The following is a 20,231-nucleotide window of genomic DNA, read 5'->3' on the forward strand; positions in this document are numbered from 1 at the left end:
CTGAGGCATTCGGTCCGGAGTCCTCTGGGTCACTAAGAACGACATGGTCCGCAGCCACCTCCTCCCAGCCACGTACAAGTCCATGTGTTTCTTGGGACTGATCCCTTAAAGACTGCTGCTGATGCTGAGTGCCAGGCTCCACCTCCATACTGACACAATCTTCCTCCTCCTCCTCTTCCTCCTCGTCCTCTTCCTGTGTGATCGGCGGGCACGCAGGAACACTGTCTGGATAAAGGGGGCCTTGAGAGCTAAGGAAGTCCTCCTCTTCTTGCCTCTGTTCTGCCTCAAGTGCCCTGTCCATTATTCCACGCAGCGTGTGCTCCAACAGGTGGACAAGGGGGACAGTGTCACTGATGCATGCACTGTCACTGCTCACCATCCTCGTGGCCTCCTCGAATGGTGACAGGACAGTGCATGCATCCCTGATCATGGCCCACTGGCGTGGGGAAAAAAAACCAAGCTCCCCTGACCCTGTCCTGGTGCCATAGTTGCACAGGTACTCATTGATGGCCCTCTGCTGCGTGTGCAGCCGCTGCAGCATGGCCAACGTTGAGTTCCACCTGGTGGGCATGTCACAGATTAGGCGGTTCTTGGGCAGGTTAAACTCCTTTTGGAGGTCCGTCAGCCGAGCACTGGCATTATATGACCGGCGGAAATGCACACAGACTTTCCTGGCCTGCCTCAGGACATCCTGTAAGCCCGGGTACCTGCCCAAGAACCGCTGCACCACCAAGTTAAGGACGTGAGCCAAACAGGGCACATGGGTCATTTGTCCCTGTCGGAGGGCAGAGAGGAGGTTGGTGCCATTGTCGCAAACCACCATTCCTGCCTTAAGTTGGCGTGGCGTCAACCACCTCTGAACCTGCCCCTGCAGAGCTGACAGAACCTCTGCCCCAGTGTGGCTCCTGTCCCCCAAGCACACCAGCTCAAGCACCGCATGGCATCTTTTGGCCTGCGTACTTGCGTAGCCCCTTGAACGCCTACGGAGCACCGCTGGTTCCGAGGAAGAGGCCATGGAGGAAGAAGAAGAGGAGGGGGTGGAGGAGAGAGGTGTGTCACAATCAGCATTTTGGAGGCGTGGTGGCGGAACAACCTCCAACACTACTGCACCTTGTCCTGCATCCTTCCCAGCTGCCAGCAGAGTCACCCAATGCGCCGTGAAACTTAGGTAACGTCCCTGTCCATGCCTGCTGGACCATGAGTCAGCGGTAATATGCACCTTACCGCTGACCGCCCTGTCCAGCGAGGCATGGACATTGCCTTCCACATGCCGGTAGAGAGCCGGAATCGCCTTCCATGAGAAAAAGTGGCGTTTGGGTACCTGCCACTGAGGAACCGCACATTCCACAAACTCACGGAAGGGGGCAGAGTCTACCAACTGAAAAGGCAGCAGTTGAAGTGCTAGCAATTTTGCCAAGCTAGCATTCAACCGCTGGGCATGTGGATGGCTGGGAGCAAACTTCTTTCGGCGGTGCAGCAGCTGGGGCAGGGAAATTTGCCTGGTACAATCTGACGTCGGTGTACCAAAAGCAGATTGCCCACAAGTACTTGGCTGTGACACACCTAATTCTACACCTTCATTCCTCTCACTGCAGGTCTCAGAGAGGACTGAAGGTCTAGTGGGGTTGGAAATCTCAGCTGATGAGGAGCAAGGAGAGATCCTCTTTGTTCTTTGGTGTGGGTCTTTTAGATACGCTTGCCAACGAACTGCATGGCAGGTCAACATATGTCTGGTCAAGCATGTGGTACCCAAGCGGGAGATGTTTTGGCCACGCGAGATACGCTTGAGACATATGTTGCAAATAGCAGCGGTGCGATCTGATGCACTCGTCTCAAAAAAGGCCCACACCAAAGAACTTTTTGAATAACGCGCAGAGACTGCAGCGCCCTGCACATGTGGAGCTTTGGGGTGTGATGCAGTCAATGTGCTGCCCTTAGGCTGGCCCCTGGAGGGCATCCTGCCTCGTTGGTGATGTGCTGCCGCCTCCTCCTCCTCCTCCTCCTCCTCCTCCTCCTCCTCCTCCTCTCTCCTATCAGGCACCCACGTTGAGTCAGTGACCTCATCATCCCCTCCCTCCTCATCACTGGAGCAAACCTGGCAGTATGCTGCAGCAGGGGGAGCATGACTGCCAGATTGCTGTCCTTCTTGGGCACCCCCTCTGTCCGCGCTCATGTTACTGCCTTCATCGAGCTCAGTATCGTCATCAGAGCCTTCCAAACGCTGGGCATCCTCCTGGAGCATGTACCCAACACTGTGGTCAAACAGTTCGAGGGAATCCTCATGAGGACATGGTGGAGCTAGGGAAGGAGTCACTGATGACATTGAGCTGAGGGAAGAAGCCGCTGCTTTGCCAGACAAAGCACCCTGGGCATGGGTGAGAGAGGATGAGGAGGATGAGGACGGCTTGGTCATCCACTCGACCAAGTCTTCCGCATGTTGCGGCTCAACGCGGCCAGCTGCCGAAAAAAAGGCCAAGCGTGTCCCATGGCCACGTGCTGATGAGGATGCACCGTCTCCACGACCAGCACTAGACACAGAGCCTGCTTGCCCTCTCTTATTGGCTTGTGACTGTCTGCCTCTCCTTCTTGGCCTTCCAGACATACTAATGGCCTGTAGCTGCACTAAGCTGGGATAGAACACCTGTAATTTTCTTCAAGTAGCTTTATATACTGTAACCAGACAAGCCTGCCTGTCAGTAGGAAGATAACAGGAACGGATCTAGCTGAACACTGTGAGCAGGACGCACTGTACTAAATGTAAATAGTCTAGCTGCCTGACCGTGGTACTAATAGGATCAAATAGAACACCTGTAATTTTCTTCAGGTAGCTTTATATACTGTAACCAGACAAGCCTGCCTGTCAGTAGGAAGATAACAGGAACGGATCTAGCTGTACACTGTGAGCAGGACGCACTGTACTAAATGTAAATAGTCTAGCTGCCTGACCGTGGTACTAATAGGATCAAATAGAACACCTGTAATTTTCTTCAGGTAGCTTTATATACTGTAACCAGACAAGCCTGCCTGTCAGTAGGAATTTAACAGGAACGGATCTAGCTGAACACTGTGAGCAGGACGCACTGCACTAAATGTAAATAGTCTAGAAGATAACAGGAACGGATCTAGCTGAACACTGTGAGCAGGACGCACTGCACTAAATGTAAATAGTCTAGAAGATAACAGGAACGGATCTAGCTGAACACTGTGAGCAGGACGCACTGCACTAAATGTAAATAGTCTAGAAGATAACAGGAACGGATCTAGCTGAACACTGTGAGCAGGACGCACTGCACTAAATGTAAATAGTCTAGAAGATAACAGGAACGGATCTAGCTGAACACTGTGAGCAGGACGCACTGCACTAAATGTAAATAGCAGGAACGGATCTAGCTGAACACTGTGAGCAGGACGCACTGCACTAAATGTAAATAGCAGGAACGGATCTAGCTGAACACTGTGAGCAGGACGCACTGCACTAAATGTAAATAGCAGGAACGGATCTAGCTGAACACTGTGAGCAGGACGCACTGCACTAAATGTAAATTGCAGGAACGGATCTAGCTGAACACTGTGAGCAGGACGCACTGCACTAAATGTAAATAGTCTAGAAGATAACAGGAACGGATCTAGCTGAACACTGTGAGCAGGACGCACTGTACTAAATGTAAATAGTCTAGCTGCCTGACCGTGGTACTAATAGGATCAAATAGAACACCTGTAATTTTCTTCAGGTAGCTTTATATACTGTAACCAGACAAGCCTGCCTGTCAGTAGGAAGATAACAGGAACGGATCTAGCTGTACACTGTGAGCAGGACGCACTGTACTAAATGTAAATAGTCTAGCTGCCTGACCGTGGTACTAATAGGATCAAATAGAACACCTGTAATTTTCTTCAAGTAGCTTTATATACTGTAACCAGACAAGCCTGCCTGTCAGTAGGAAGATAACAGGAACGGATCTAGCTGAACACTGTGAGCAGGACGCACTGTACTAAATGTAAATAGTCTAGCTGCCTGACCGTGGTACTAATAGGATCAAATAGAACACCTGTAATTTTCTTCAGGTAGCTTTATATACTGTAACCAGACAAGCCTGCCTGTCAGTAGGAAGATAACAGGAACGGATCTAGCTGTACACTGTGAGCAGGACGCACTGTACTAAATGTAAATAGTCTAGCTGCCTGACCGTGGTACTAATAGGATCAAATAGAACACCTGTAATTTTCTTCAGGTAGCTTTATATACTGTAACCAGACAAGCCTGCCTGTCAGTAGGAATTTAACAGGAACGGATCTAGCTGAACACTGTGAGCAGGACGCACTGCACTAAATGTAAATAGTCTAGAAGATAACAGGAACGGATCTAGCTGAACACTGTGAGCAGGACGCACTGCACTAAATGTAAATAGTCTAGAAGATAACAGGAACGGATCTAGCTGAACACTGTGAGCAGGACGCACTGCACTAAATGTAAATAGTCTAGAAGATAACAGGAACGGATCTAGCTGAACACTGTGAGCAGGACGCACTGCACTAAATGTAAATAGTCTAGAAGATAACAGGAACGGATCTAGCTGAACACTGTGAGCAGGACGCACTGCACTAAATGTAAATAGCAGGAACGGATCTAGCTGAACACTGTTAGCAGGACGCACTGCACTAAATGTAAATAGCAGGAACGGATCTAGCTGAACACTGTGAGCAGGACGCACTGCACTAAATGTAAATAGCAGGAACGGATCTAGCTGAACACTGTGAGCAGGACGCACTGCACTAAATGTAAATTGCAGGAACGGATCTAGCTGAACACTGTGAGCAGGACGCACTGCACTAAATGTAAATAGTCTAGAAGATAACAGGAACGGATCTAGCTGAACACTGTGAGCAGGACGCACTGCACTAAATGTAAATAGCAGGAACGGATCTAGCTGAACACTGTGAGCAGGACGCACTGCATTAAATGTAAATAGTCTAGATAGAAGATAACAGGAACGGATCTAGCTAAACTGAATACAGTGTATATATATATATGCAACACCTGGGATGCATATATATACACAATACACTGTAAGTGCAGCTAACTGACTGACTGTTCTGCCTAATCTATCTAACTCAAATCAAATGACACTGTCTCTCTCTCTCTCTATCTCTCAGCACACCGGAACACACACTACACAGGGCCGCCGTGCAGGCGGCCTTATATAGTGTGGGGTGTGTACTAAATCCCCTGAGCCATAATTGGCCAAAGCCACCCTGGCTTTGGCCAATTACAGCTCTCTCTACTGACGGCGCTGTGATTGGCCAAGCATGCGGGTCATAGTGCATGCTTGGCCAATCATCAGCCAGCAATGCACTGCGATGCCGCAGTGAATTATGGGCCGTGACGCGCCACACGAATTTAGCGCGAACGGCCCATAACGTTCGCAATTCGGCGAACGATCGAACAGCCGATGTTCGAGTCGAACATGGGTTCGACTCGAACACGAAGCTCATCCCTATTTGAGAGAAATAGGCCTTTTGTGCACATAGAAAAGGTTAAAAATCTTTGCGTTCAGCTCATGATAAATGGGGCAGACACAAAAGTGTTTATAATTTTGCTCAGTGTATATATATATATATATATATATATATATCATTTTTTTTGTTTATTTTTATTTTCCATCATTGAATGATTGGTAATGAATTTTATTACTTTTATTTTCATTATATTGCACATTTTCTGGATAACATATTTGCATATCATATATCAAAGTCATGATTCTTATAGATCAGGTTGCTCTTATGTGTAAATCACATGCACATAAGGGGTTAGTTCTACCATGCATGTAAGTGCTATAAATTGGAGTCTTTGATTGTGGTTCCCGGCAACTTGATAAAGTGTGGCACGCCCCCCGAAACATGTTGTCATGACAACAGAGTAAACAGCATTACCTTCAGATGGGCGGTTACCTGTTCTGCTGTGTGTGATTCCTCCAGCCACGAAAGCGGAATCCAACAGTGAGCGTGCGGCTCATCTCTCCTCATCTCATCCTACTCCGGCTAATGCTGTTGGAGTTATGAAAGTGGGTTGCCCTTGCTCAGGAGGAAAGTGTCTGGAAGCCCAAGATACTTGCATGTTGGATGCTGACATTTACCTGTGGATTAAAGAGGATTGCTTTGCAGTACACTGCAGCTCTGGAACTTGCACCAACTGTGCTATTCATATTGAGGCACTGGTGTGACATAATACAGTACATATGAGTGCAATGATTTTATTCTTTAGTTATAGATTTTAGTAAAAGGTAAAACTGCGCTATGGTTTGCACTTCAATCTTGTTCCTTTTTGTTGTTTCAAGAACACATCTGGATACAAAGATTTGAAACTTAGACCTCACCATAACTGATGATTACATGTCAAAAATACAGACAGTATTATAAGCTGCAAAACTGTAATCGTAAACACTATTACAGACAAATGACTCAGAACTGAGTCATTGACAATTTTAAGCAGAATTATTCTAAGCAAATGTTCTTTGGAAAACATCTGAATTCAGCTAAAGTATATTAATTATATAACTACTGTACTTCCTGTGATAGCAAACTGGAGAAATACAGGATGAGATATTGCTGGCCCATAAGTTTAACTGATAAAAACTGAATATGACGGACCACTATTTACTACACCTCCTTATACAGGTTTAGTGCACAGTACCTTAAATAAATATAAAGCTGGTCATACACTGGTTGAAATCCTGCAGGTTCAGCGGGAACACATTTCAAGCATTTCATGCGTGGCCATCCCAGTTCAACAGAAGTTGATTGCTTGATCAGCTTCTGTCAAACTGACAAGTTGGAAAAACCTCTGTTGATCAGCGGGTGCAGCTGTCAGAATAAAATGTTACAGAAGGGAGGTATTCCTCCATCCACCTCACTTGTGTGGATAGAGGAATCTGTCCTGTGCTGGCTGAATGAAAAAAACGAATGGTATATGGTTAGCTTACTAAAGACAGCCTACACATTTATAGTGTACTCTGAATAAAGCTCATAAAAGTGCCATATTTTAATAAAAATCATAAATAAAGTCATAATTACCTCAGCATACTTCTGCATTTGCTTGCTCAACCCCCCCCCCCCCATCTGTGTCTCTGCTGCTGGATCCTGATAGTGATTGTGGGAGGAGTTTTGCAGAGCTAGCACGTTGTTGCCTTCAACTATGCTAGCATCCGCATCTCCCACAGAAAACTACAGTTCCCATGATTCACTGGGCGCTTGGCAGTGGCATAGGTGGGACATAGATGGTCTGAACGTAAGAAGTGGGTGGAGCCTTGGCGTGTCTTCAAAGATGACTGACACGCTAGGGCTTTCTAAGGAAAGGAAGCAACGCCCCCCCAATAACATCACAGCGCCACGCTGTAGTTCCTTGAATACCTGCATAACATATTTCTCTATATCCTTGCATTTACATTACAAAGACAGACATATTTTACAGTCTACAAAGTTCTATCACATTTTTAATTTTAGTTTTTGACCTTAGTTCTTCTTTAACTGTGATAACCCAGCAAAATATTAAAAAGAAAAAACTCACTTTTTTCACACAATAGATTATTATTATAAATTTTTCTGTTTCAGAGAATCTTTGGCTGAATTTTAGATATGCCAATTTTTACATAGTTAGGCTATTACGTAAATATGAATGTGCCATACCTGTGGGATCCCCATTGAAGCTGGAAATCACTATAGTAAGCATCGCTTTTACAGCAATATCCTCTAGCATCTGCCCTGCTGCTTACTGAATACAAGAGGTTGCGTGCTCGGCACAGAAGCCATAAAGAAAACACTTTTCTCAATGAATGCAAAGTATTCTCTTATTAAATGAGGTGGAGATTGTGACATCCCCATCCTGCTTCTCCAACTTGTCCAATCAGAGAACACTTTGCATTCTTTAAGAAAAAAGTATTTCCTGAATAGTGCCGGTGCCCAGCAAGTGACCACCTGTGATCAGAATGCAGCAATGCATACTACCATAGGCGTGCGCACAGGGTGTGCCAGGTGTGCCCAGGCACACCCTAATCCCCCCATGCGCATTAGTGTTATCGTTCTGTGTAGCAACAGGATCATGGGAAAGATCTCCCTCTTACCGGCTCTGCCATAAGAGAAGTGTTTATCCTTTTCTCTTTCACTGTGCCAGCAGGGAGATCAGTGTACCGGGGTCATATATATGTAGATACATACACATGTATGTGTGTTTGAGCTTAAGGGTGCACACCCTAATGCATTAGGCTGCGCAAACCTATGCATACTACAGTGATTTCAAGCTTCCACAGGGATCCCACAGGTATGCCACATACATACTTACACTGGACCAGACCATTTCCCATGTAACGATGTAAAGATTGCCATACCTAAAAAGCCTTAAGGATGACCTTCCTCCCTCCCTCCTTCTATCTCTATAAATCTGGAAATAATGTACTGTATAATGGCGTAACAATCATTCCTAAATCGCTGTGACATTTTCTTCATATTTACCTGTTTTTATGCTGCCTCTGTGCTGCCTGGGTCCCCGTTCCCAGATCACCATTTTGAAAACCTTACTTGACACTGCACATGTGTGAGATAAAGCAGATGTCAGGATGCACTTCATCTTGTGCATGAGCTGTACAACACTAAATTTATTTGTTGCAAAAAAAAAAATCCTTCCCTGAGATCTTGTGAGATCTTTGGGGAACTGTTTTAATCAGCAACTGAATGTATTTTCGCATGGTGCATTCATGAAATGAGGTGTGTGATGTCATGCAGTTTATCTCACGCATGCGCAGTATAATAAAAGGCCCCTTTTACACAAAGGTTCCGATCAGGCCAACCTGTCAGTTTTTCAGGCTGACCTGATCTGTTGGTCCAGTTACCCCTATAGACCATTGGATGTAAACAGACATGTATCCCTTTACACTCGCCTACCTCCAATCCGATCTGGTAACAACAAGTAGAAAAGAATCATTCCTCCTCCATCTAGGTGGATTGGATTAGAGGGTAGTTGGGTGTAAACAGACAGTGGAGTCCGTTTACACCCAGCGACCCATAGAGCGGAGCGGGCTCTGTCCATAATTGCTCTGCAGAAACTGAGCGGACACTGACCTGTTATCCGCCTGCTCTGCTCTGATCAGTGGGGGATCAAAGGGGCCTCGTGACCGCCTAATTTAAGAGCCACCTCTGCTGACAACAATTCTGCTGCTATGCTCCGGCCAGCAGAGGGTTAATGCTGCCTGTGAGCTCCATGGCCAGGCAGTGGAGAGAGGATGGGGCCGTGGCTGTGTCTTGGGGAGGAAGCGGGGCCGGTCAGCACTGTGTTGTCTGGGGGAGGAGACTCATTCCAGCAGCCGGAGCTAAAGTTAAACTTATTCCCGCTGCTCCGGAGACGCAGATCACCCCTCCATCACCCCTAACTGGAGTGCTCTGCTAAGCGATCCCCACACACCCGGAGGATGCATCTGACTGGCAAGCATAGCTGCAGAGGGAAAGAGGAGGTTCCCGCCGGGGAGGAAGCCTCACCAGCGTGGTATATGGAGCTGATGGAAGGGGGAGGGAGGAGAGAAATGGTGTCTGGGCCGCCCCTCTCTGGGACTGTCAATCAGGGCTGGGGGATCCGGGCTCCAGCTGCAGGGAGAGGCACTGCCACAACCCCTTCTGCAGTCAGCTACCAGCATGAGAGAGAGCCAGCCCCCATCCCTGCTCCTCCAGCATCCCTCAGCCACTGGCCTTTAAATCAACCCCCTGTCCCATCCCCTCCACTACCTTCCTCCTGGTTAACAGTGCCACAGTCAGTGCAGCTCAGTCCTGTGCCAGTGTCCCAGTGTGCCAACCTGTGCTTGACAGCCCCTGACCCCTCCCTCCGCCCAACCCTTACCCCCACTTATGAAGGGCTCCACTCCAGTGGTCCAGAGGTGCCAGTCCAGTGCTGATCCTCAGTCTTGGTGCTGGCACTGCCTGCTGATTGGCTTCTCCACTGCTATCTTCCTCACTTACACCAGCACCGAGATAGAGCACTGATACCAGCACCAAGATAGAGCACTGATACCAGCACCAAGATAGAGCACTGATACCAGCACTAAGATAGAACGCTGACACCAGCACCAAGATAGAGCGCTGACACCAGCACCGAGATAGAGCACTGACACTAGCACCAAGATAGAGCACTGACACTAGCACTGAGATAGAGCACTGACACCAGCACCGAGATAGAACACTGACACCAGCACCGAGATAGAACACTGACACCAGCACCGAGATAGAGCACTGACACCAGCACCGAGATAGAGCACTGACACCAGCACTGAGATAGAGCACTGACACTAGCACCGAGATAGAACACTGACACCAGCACCGAGATAGAGCACTGATATAGAACACTGACACCAGCACCAAGATAGAGTGCTGACACCAGCACCGAGATCGAGAGCACTGATACCAGCTCTGAGATAGAGCACTGACACCAGCACTGAGGTAAAGAGCACTGACACCAGCATTGAGGTAGAGAGCACTGATACCAGCACCAAGATAGAGCACTGATACCAGCACCAAGATAGAGCACTGATACCAGCACTAAGATAGAACGCTGACACCAGCACCAAGATAGAGCGCTGACACCAGCACCGAGATAGAGCACTGACACTAGCACCAAGATAGAGCACTGACACTAGCACTGAGATAGAGCACTGACACCAGCACCGAGATAGAACACTGACACCAGCACCAAGATAGAACACTGACACCAGCACCGAGATAGAACACTGACACCAGCACCGAGATAGAGCACTGACACCAGCACCGAGATAGAGCACTGACACCAGCACCGAGATAGAGCACTGACACTAGCACCGAGATAGAACACTGACACCAGCACCGAGATAGAGCACTGATATAGAACACTGACACCAGCACCAAGATAGAGCGCTGACACCAGCACCGAGATCGAGAGCACTGATACCAGCTCTGAGATAGAGCACTGACACCAGCACTGAGGTAAAGAGCACTGACACCAGCATTGAGGTAGAGAGCACTGATACCAGCATCGACATAGAGTGCTGACACCAGCACTGAAATAAAGAGCACTGACACCAGCACTTTAAGGCACTTCATATATGCAATTTATACAATTCATTTTTTTATCACTTAAATTATTTCTCCCATTATGGGCGTAAGTGGGGCCTCATGTCTAGGTTTTGCTTAAGGCCTAGAGCCGCCTCTGGCTGGGGCTACATCATCACTGCCTACCAGGGAAACCAGGGAGTAGAAACCAAAAAAGGTAAGTAGCAAAAAAAAAATGTTTTTAAAAAAGTGTTAGGCGATTTAACGTCAACATGCAGTGATGCCTACTGACGTGAATTTCAGGAAAAAGGGAGAAAGGTCTTCTTTAATATTGATAGAAAATGCTACAAAATATGAATGATCATATTATCAGTGAAAAAACTCTGAAAACTCTGAAAATGCTGAATTGAGGGAAATACTGCTGTCCCATGAGACCCAGTTATCTCCCCAATGGGCGTTATTATCTTGACTCCTGCCCTGCCAAATTACATTTTTGTTTTTGGGTTTAGTTATGCTTTAACCCCTTCGTCCCTCCCCTAACCTACCTATATAACCTTTTATGTAGCTGCCAGGAGAGGAGTAAAGAAGAATACTACAGAGTGTCACTTGAGTAATAAAGACTTCTTTTTGGATGTCTATACATAGCACGGTGTTATGGGTATATATCATGACTAAAACCCTATTAGCACACATTTTGTATCAGTGGTGATGCGTTAAATAGACATATAATCTTATGGGAAGGGTGTTTTTGAAATTAATAGTCTGATGAGAGGGTCTATTTAACCCTTTCTCTGCCACCGGCATATGGCATATGTAGCCAAAAGCAGCGGTAAAAATGTGCGGTTGAGTTGTATTTACATCCTGTGGCCCCAATGCTTGCTGTGGCAAAATCTACCCGACATGTCGCGATTGGCGGGTGGCAATGCACAGGGTTGTGGTGTGTTTGTTAGCAAAAATGGGGTTGAAACAGGCAGTGAGGAGGAATCACATCACCTCCCCACTGCCTGTCAATCGCTTCTGAAGCGCAATTCGAATGCGTATCGGGCTTCAGAGGAGAGGTAGATTTAGATTCATGTCTAAATCTACCCTAGGGGGTGTCTGCTTTCAGAAAATACTGTATATATTGCACAGTGGTTTTAACTAATCTTAAGGCCTAAAATTATTATTTATAAATGTATGGAAAAAATGAAACAACAAGGACGCTGGCAGCCAAAAGGGTTTACCACTTGCCCTCTATAATCTAATTATGAACGGCCTACAGCAGGTTTTTCAGTATGGTCTGATTCACACCAGAATCGCACAGGAGCACAGTCCACATTTAAATGGGCTCCAAATTGCACTTGCAACCTGCTTTTGGGGTGCTGCTAATGTATTGGCAACTGCAACAGATCATAGAGGCAGTACATTTTAATTGCGGTGCTGTAAATGCTGTAAATAGTCTAGTTAGTTATTATTATTTTTTTTTTATTTGAGTTCACTAGTGTTTATATAGGTTGCTGTGTTTATGTCACTATTCTTGTGTTCTTAAAGGAAATGTAGGGCCAAAGTTCTTTTGACCCTACTTCTCCTGTGGGTCACAAGAGTTTACTTAGTTCTGCACTCCTGTGACCCATATTCAGCTGACAGCGGGCTAAATTACTCTGTCGGCTGACATTACACAGCCCCTCCAGACACTGGAACAATCCTGACTTTAATGTCGGGATCCACTCAGATTCCTGACAAGCAGCTGGCTCAGCCTCTCAGCACACAGCCTAGCACCTAAAGTGAGTGCCAGAGGGGCAGAGCAAAGAGCTGGTGGCTGACAGTCATTGGCTCTCTGCTCACTGAAGACCAGATCAGCGGTCTTTGATTGCTAAGTTCCTGGTCTTAGAGGTGGCAGGGGACAAATGCAGTATTGGACCGATGCTGCCACCACCTAGTTGAGCATGTGTGTTTATTTTTTTATCCCATATTTCTCTATTAATACATCTTTTTAATCTAATTTTGAGACAGATTTTTCCTGTTAAGCATTTCAAAAAATGGAAAAACATTTTTAGGTGCCACACAATAGATTTTTTTTTAAAGCACATTGTAACCTTAGAAAAGGGATTCATTGTGCAGTCTGTTCAATATTTTATTAGTGCACTAAAATAGCTGAAGCTGTTCACTATTTCAAATTGCGATCTTTCATAATTGTCTCAAGAGCTCCCTGTTGGCATGAGCAGCATTAATATAATCAGCAACTGGGCTGAAGCCATTTAGTAATCTGCAACAGCTGCAAATCTGGTTTCAGTGTGAAGTACAGTATCTTAACTTTGATTGATTAAATGTTACAACAACAATTTCCCCCAAGTTGAAATTTTTCATTTAAAACATTTTACTATGCGTGTTGAATTAAACACCTAACAAATTAAGTGATAGCAGACATGAGTGGACAAACCCTATTAGCACACATTTTTTATCAGTGCTAATGTGTAAAAGTGGTCATACAGAGTAATTCCTGTGGTATTTTCTCCTTTGTCAATGTTCAATGTGCCTTTTAGGCAAATGATGAATTTTGGCAAGTTATAAATATTATAATTATATAATCATAGAAAGTGTGTGTGTGTGTGTGTGTATTATATAATTATATATATATATATATATATATATATATATATATATATATATATATATACAGTGGGGAGAACAAGTATTTGATACACTGCCGATTTTGCAGGTTTTCCTACTTAAAAAGCATGTGGAGGTCTACAATAATCCAGAAAATCACATACCAGCCAGTAAGAATTCCTGCTCTTACAGACCTGTTATTTTTTCTTTAAGAAGCCCTCCTGTTCTCCACTCATTACCTGTATTAACTGCACCTGTTGAACTCGTTACCTGTATAAAAGACACCTGTCCACACACTCAATCAAACAGACTCCAACCTCTCCACAATAGCCAAGACAAGAGAGCTGTGTAGGGACATCAGGGATAAAATTGTAGACCTGCACAAGGCTGGGATGGGCTACAGGACAATAGGCAAGCAGCTTGGTGAGAAGGCAACAACTTGGTGCAATTATTAGAAAATGGAAAAAGTTCAAGATGACGGTCAATCTCGCTCGGTCTGGGGCTCCATGCAGGATCTCACCTTGTGGGGCATCAATGATCATGAGGAAGGTGAGGGATCAGCCCAGAACTACACGGCAGGAGCTGGTCAATGACCTGAGGAGAGCTGGGACCACAGTCTCAAAGAAAACTGTCAAGGATTACAATCCTGCAGTGCACGCAAGGTCCCCCTGCTCAAGCCAGCACATGTCTGAAGTTTGCCAATGACCATCTGGATGATCCAGAGGAGGAATGGGAGAAGGTCATGTGGTCTGATGAGACAAAAATAGAGCTTTTTGGTCTAAACTCCATTTGCCATGTTTGGAGGAAGAAGGAGGATAGTACAACCCCAAGAACACCATCCCAACCGTGAAGCATGGAGGTGGAAACATCATTCTTTGGGGCTGCTTTTCTGCAAAGGGGACAGGACGACTGCACCGTATTGAGGGAAGGATGGATGGGGCCATGTATCGCGAGATCTTGGCCAACAACCTCCTTCCCTCAGTAAGAGCATTAAAGATGGGTCGAGGCTGGGTCTTCCAGCATGACAACGACCTGAAACACACAGCCAGGGCAACTAAGGAGTGGATCTGTAAGAAGCATCTCAAGGTCCTGGAGTGGCCTAGCCTGTCTCCAGTCCTGAACCCAATAGAAAATCTTTGGAGGGAGCTGAAAGTCTGTATTGTCCAGCGACAGCCCGAAACCTAAAGGATCTGGAGAAGGTCTCTATGGAGGGGTGGGCCAAAATCCCTGCTGCAGTGTGTGCAAACCTGGCCAAGAACTACAGGAAACATATGATCTCTGTAATTGTAAACAAAGGTTTCTGTACCAAATAATATGTTCTGCTTTTTTGATGTATCAAATACTTATCAAATACTTATGTCATGCAATAAAATGCAAATTAATTACTTAAAAATCATATAATGCGATTTTCTGGATTTTTGTTTTAGATTCTGTCTCTCACAGTTTAAGAGTACCTTTGATAAAAATTACAGACCTCTACATGCTTTGTAAGTAGGAAAAACTGCAAAATTGGCAGTGTATCAAATACTTGTTCTCCCCACTGTGTATATATCTATAGATATATACACACAGGGCTCAAAATTTAAAGTCCTGAGATACTAGCCAGGCCTAAAGAGTTACTTGCCACTAGTTGCCCCACCCATACCCACCGCCAGTTTCACCCCTAAACATGCCCTCGTAAATTATCTCATGAAATGACAATGTTAAATGTTTTATGCAGAGTTAAGTCACAAAAGGTGCTTTACGTACTGAGTGCAGGGTTGAGAGGTGCACTATGTACCGAGTCCAGGGTTGATAAGTGCACTACGTACCAAGTGCAGGGTTGAGAGGTGCGCTACGTACCGAGTGCAGGGTTGATAGGTAATCTACGTACTGAGTGCAGGGTTGAGAAGTGCGCCACGTACACAGTGCAGGGTTGATAGGTGTGCTATGTACTGAGTGTGGGGTTAAGAGTTGCTCTACGTACCGAGTGCAGGGTTGAAAGGTGCGCAACGTACCGAGTGCAGGGTTGCGAGGTGCCCTATGTAATGAGTGCAGGCTTGAGAGGTGCGCTACACACCGAGTGCAGGCTTGAGAGGTGCGCTACACACCGAGTGCAGGCTTGAGAGGTGCGCTACGTATTGAGTGCAGGGTTGAGAGGTGGGCTATGTACTGAGGGCAGGGTTAATGGGTACTCTATGTACTAAGTGCAGGGTTGAGAGGTGCGCTATGTACCAAGTGCAGGGTTGAGAGGTGCACTACGTACCGAGTAAAGGGTTGATAGGTACTCTATATACTGAGTGCAGGGTTGAGAGGTGAGCTACGTACTGAGTGCAGGGTTGAGAGGTGTGCTACGAACCGAGTGCTGGGTTGTTAGGTACTCTATGTACTGAGTGCAGGGTTGAGAGGTGTGCTACGTACTGAGTGTAGCGTTGAGAGGTGCGCTACGTACTGAGAGCAGGGTTGAGTGGTGCACTACGTACCGAGTGCAGGTAGGGTTGAGAGGTGCGCTACGTACCGAGTGCAGGGTTGAGTGGTGCACTACGTACCGAGTGCAGGCAGGGTTGAGAGTTGCGCTACGTACCAAGTGCAGGGTTGAGGGATGTGCTGTGTACTTCCAAGTTCTCCCCCAGTACAGAGCTCATCCCTCTCACCCTATTCCAGTACTGGCCCTGTCCGGTAGATTGTATGGGACCCCATGATTTCTAACAGCAGCCTTGGTCAAAGCCATAGGCCTAGTGTGGTGTGGGTAGTTCCAATTTGTACTAGTCACTACAATCTGCCTGTCTGTGGACACTGGGAATCTGACAGATCTGGCCAATTGGTATTGTTATTTATTAAAGAGATCAGTATAGTCTGAGCCATGTCCCAGGCTTTAAGAGCCTCCATTATAGGAATACAACCCTGTCCCAATCACCTGGTGATTGCAGATCAAGGTTCCAATCATCTGGGAACATCCATCCTGGCCCATGGATTCCTAACACTAGAACTGCCTTAAATGCATACTGGTCTGCATCCAAAACTTACTGCCAGCCCAGTCCGGACTGTAAGCTTTCATCTGCTGCAGTGGGACAGGTCCCAGTAATTGCCTCCATGGCCACGATCCCCTTCCCTCGCTTGTCAGCCAGCCAGTAGTGCTTCTCTACCCACACAACACTACAGTAGCCCGGCTTCCTGCCCCAGCCGAGTGGAGCCAAATGGACCTGCCAATCGGCCCCCCTGCTAAAGCTGAGCTGAGCCAGCCCGCCTGCCTCCCTGTCTGAGCTGAGTGGAGCCGAGCGGACATGCCCCCCCGTCTGAGCCAAACCAGCCAAGCCAGCCCGCCTCCCCGACCGAGCCGATCTGGCCCGCGTGCCTCTCTCTTTCCGAGCCAGAGCACTCACCAAACAGCTTATTTTTTTATTCTCCAAATGCGAGCAGGCAAGTAGAAATTTTGTGGTCTATATATACAGTATCTCACAAAAGTGAGTACACCCCCTCACATTTTTGTAAATATTTTATTATATCTTTTCATGTGACAACACTGAAGAAATGACACTTTGCTACAATGTAAAGTAGTGAGTGTGCAGCTTGTATAACAGTGTAAATTTGCTGTCCACTCAAAATAACTCAACAAACAGCCATTAATGTCTAAACCACTGGCAACAAAAGTGAGTACACCCCTAAGTGAAAGTGTCTAAATCGGGTCCAATTAGCCATTTTTCCTCATGTGACTTGTTAGTGTTACAAGGTTTCAGGTGTGAATGGGGAGCAGGTGTGATAAATTTGGTGTTATTGCTCTCACTCATACTGGTCACTGGAAGTTCAACATGGTACCTCATGGTAAAGAACTCTCTGATGATCTGAAAAAAAGAATTGTTACTTTACATAAGGATGGCCTAGGCTATAAAAAGATCACCAAGACCCTGAAACTGAGCTGCAACACGGTGGCTAAGACCATACAGGTTCCTCTCAGAACAGGCCTTGCCATGGTCGACCAAAGAAGTTGAGTGCACAGCGTCATATTCAGAGGTTGTCTTTGGGAAATAGACATATGAGTGCTGCCAGCATTGCTGCAGAGGTTGAAGGGGTGGGGGGGTCAGCCTGTCAGTGCTCAGCCCATACGCCGCACACTGCATCAAATTGGTCTGTATGACTGTTGTCCCAGAAGGATGCCTCTTCTAAAGATGATGCACAAGAAAGCCTGAAAACAGTTTGCTGAAGACAAGCAAACTAAGGACATGGATTACTGGAACCATGTCCTGTGGTCTGATGAGACCAAGATAAACTTATTTGGTTCTGATGGTGTCAAGCGTGTGTGGCGGCAACCAGGTGAGGAGTACAAAGACAAGTGTGTCTTGTTTACAGTCAAGCATGGTGGTGGGGGTGTCATGGTCTGGAGCTGCATGAGTGCTGCCAGAACTGGGGAGCCACAGTTCATTGAGGGAATCATGAATGCCAACATGTACAGTGACATACTGAAGCAGAGCATGATCATGATACTGCCGCAGGGCAGTATTCCAACATAACGACCCCAAACACACCTCCACACACCTCCAAGATGACCACTGCCTTGCTAAAGAAGCTGAGGGTAAAGGTGATGGACTGGCCAAGCATGTCTGCAGACCTAAACCCTATTGAGCATCTGTGGGGCATCCTCAAATGGAAGGTGGAGGAGCGCAAGGTCTCTAACATCCACCAGCTCCGTGAGGTCGTCATGGAGGAGTGGAAAAGGACTCTAGTGGCAACCTGTGAAGCTCTGGTGAACTCCATGCCCAAGAGGGTTAAGGCAGTGCTGGAAAGTAATAGTGGCCACACAAAATATTGACACTTTGGGCCCAATTTGGACATTTTCACTTAAGGGTGTACTCACTTTTCTTGCCAGCGGTTTAGACATTAATGGCTGTGTGTTGAGTTATTTTGAGGGGACAGAAAATTTACACTGTTATGCCCCGTACACACGGTCGGACTTTGTTCGGACATTCCGACAACAAAATCCTAGGATTTTTTCCGACGGATGTTGGCTCAAACTTGTCTTGCATACACACGGTCACACAAAGTTGACGGAAAATCCGATCGTTCTAAACCCGGTGACGTAAGACACGTACGTTGGGACTATAAACGGGGCAGTGGCCAATAGCTTTCATCTCTTTATTTATTCTGAGCATGCGTGGCACTTTGTCCGTCGGATTTGTGTACACACGATCGGAATTTCCGACAACGGATTTTGTTGTCGGAAAATTTTATCTCCTGCTCTCCAACTTTGTGTGTCGGAAAATCCGATGGAAAATGTCCGATGAAGCCCACACACGGTCGGAATTTCCGACAACACGCTCCGATCGGACATTTTCCATCGGAAAATCCGACCGTGTGTACGGGGCATTATACAAGCTGCAAACTCACTACTTTACATTGTAGTAAAGTGTAATGTCTTCAGTGTTGTCACATGAAAAGATATTTACAAAAATATGAGGAGTGTACTCACTTTTATGAGATACTGTATATACACGAATCAGAAAAATACCTCATTATGGCCACTAGATGGAGCTAAGGATCATGTTAAAGTATTCATTTTCTGTGATCATCATCTCCATCTAGTAGCCATAATGCAGTATTTTCCGTATGCATGCTATACTCATGGATGAAGAACATCCAACCTGGTAAAATTTGATTTTGCTGGCATTCACACAGAACATATGTAAACAGGCAGCCCCCAAGTTACAAACATTCGATTTACAAATGACTCATACCTACAAATGGAGGGAGACAACAGGAAGTAAGAAGAAATCTCCCCCTAGGAGGGGAAATTCACTCCTGTAAGAGCTATCATGGGAAAAAGGTGTCTCCAATGAAACTTTATCACTAATCCTTGTTTCCACAACAACCCAAAATTTTCAAAATCCAATTGTCACAAGGACAGAAAGTGAGGTGAATCCTTCTGAACAGGGGCAGACAGCAAAACAAACATTACAGGGGTGTTAACCCTTCCTTATGCTATCCAAAAAACTTAAAAATATTTTTTTGGGCTGGAGTTACATTTAAAAAAATTTACCTGTTCCAACTTACATACAAATTTTAACTTAAGAACAAACCTACAGAAACATCTTGTTTGTAACCAGGGGACTGCCTGTAATCTGTTTCACAGAAAGAATTGCTCTGCAATTTTTTTTTATAAATACATCCCTATGTAATGCGTTTGAGTAAATATCTTCAGACGCTCCAACAAATGGCAAGACACTCTAAGAACATAAGGCCCTGTGGGACTAGGCTGTGTTATCACGTTATATACAGTATATAATAAAAGAATGCTGTATTTTGTTTCTGTGTGATTTCCACACTCTCATTTTTATTCTGAAAAAGCTGGTCGTCTGTTTGCGGTGTTTATTTATTTTATGTTATCGCTATTGATTAAGTGTGTTGATGATGTATTCTAGCTTAGACCTTACTTACTAATCTGTATGCTTATTCTAGGCCAGTAATTCAGAAAGTACCAAAGTTTTGGATGGATTGTAAAAAGTTAGAACTTCTACCAGGTTGTATTGCTTTTTGTGTCCCTGTTGAGAAGATTTACCTTCGTAGCTGTCTTGATGACCACTGCCACAGAGACAGAAAGTAAAGGAAAA

Source organism: Aquarana catesbeiana, linkage group LG05 (genome assembly GCF_042186555.1).
Source record: "Aquarana catesbeiana isolate 2022-GZ linkage group LG05, ASM4218655v1, whole genome shotgun sequence".
NCBI lineage: Eukaryota > Metazoa > Chordata > Amphibia > Anura > Ranidae > Aquarana > Aquarana catesbeiana.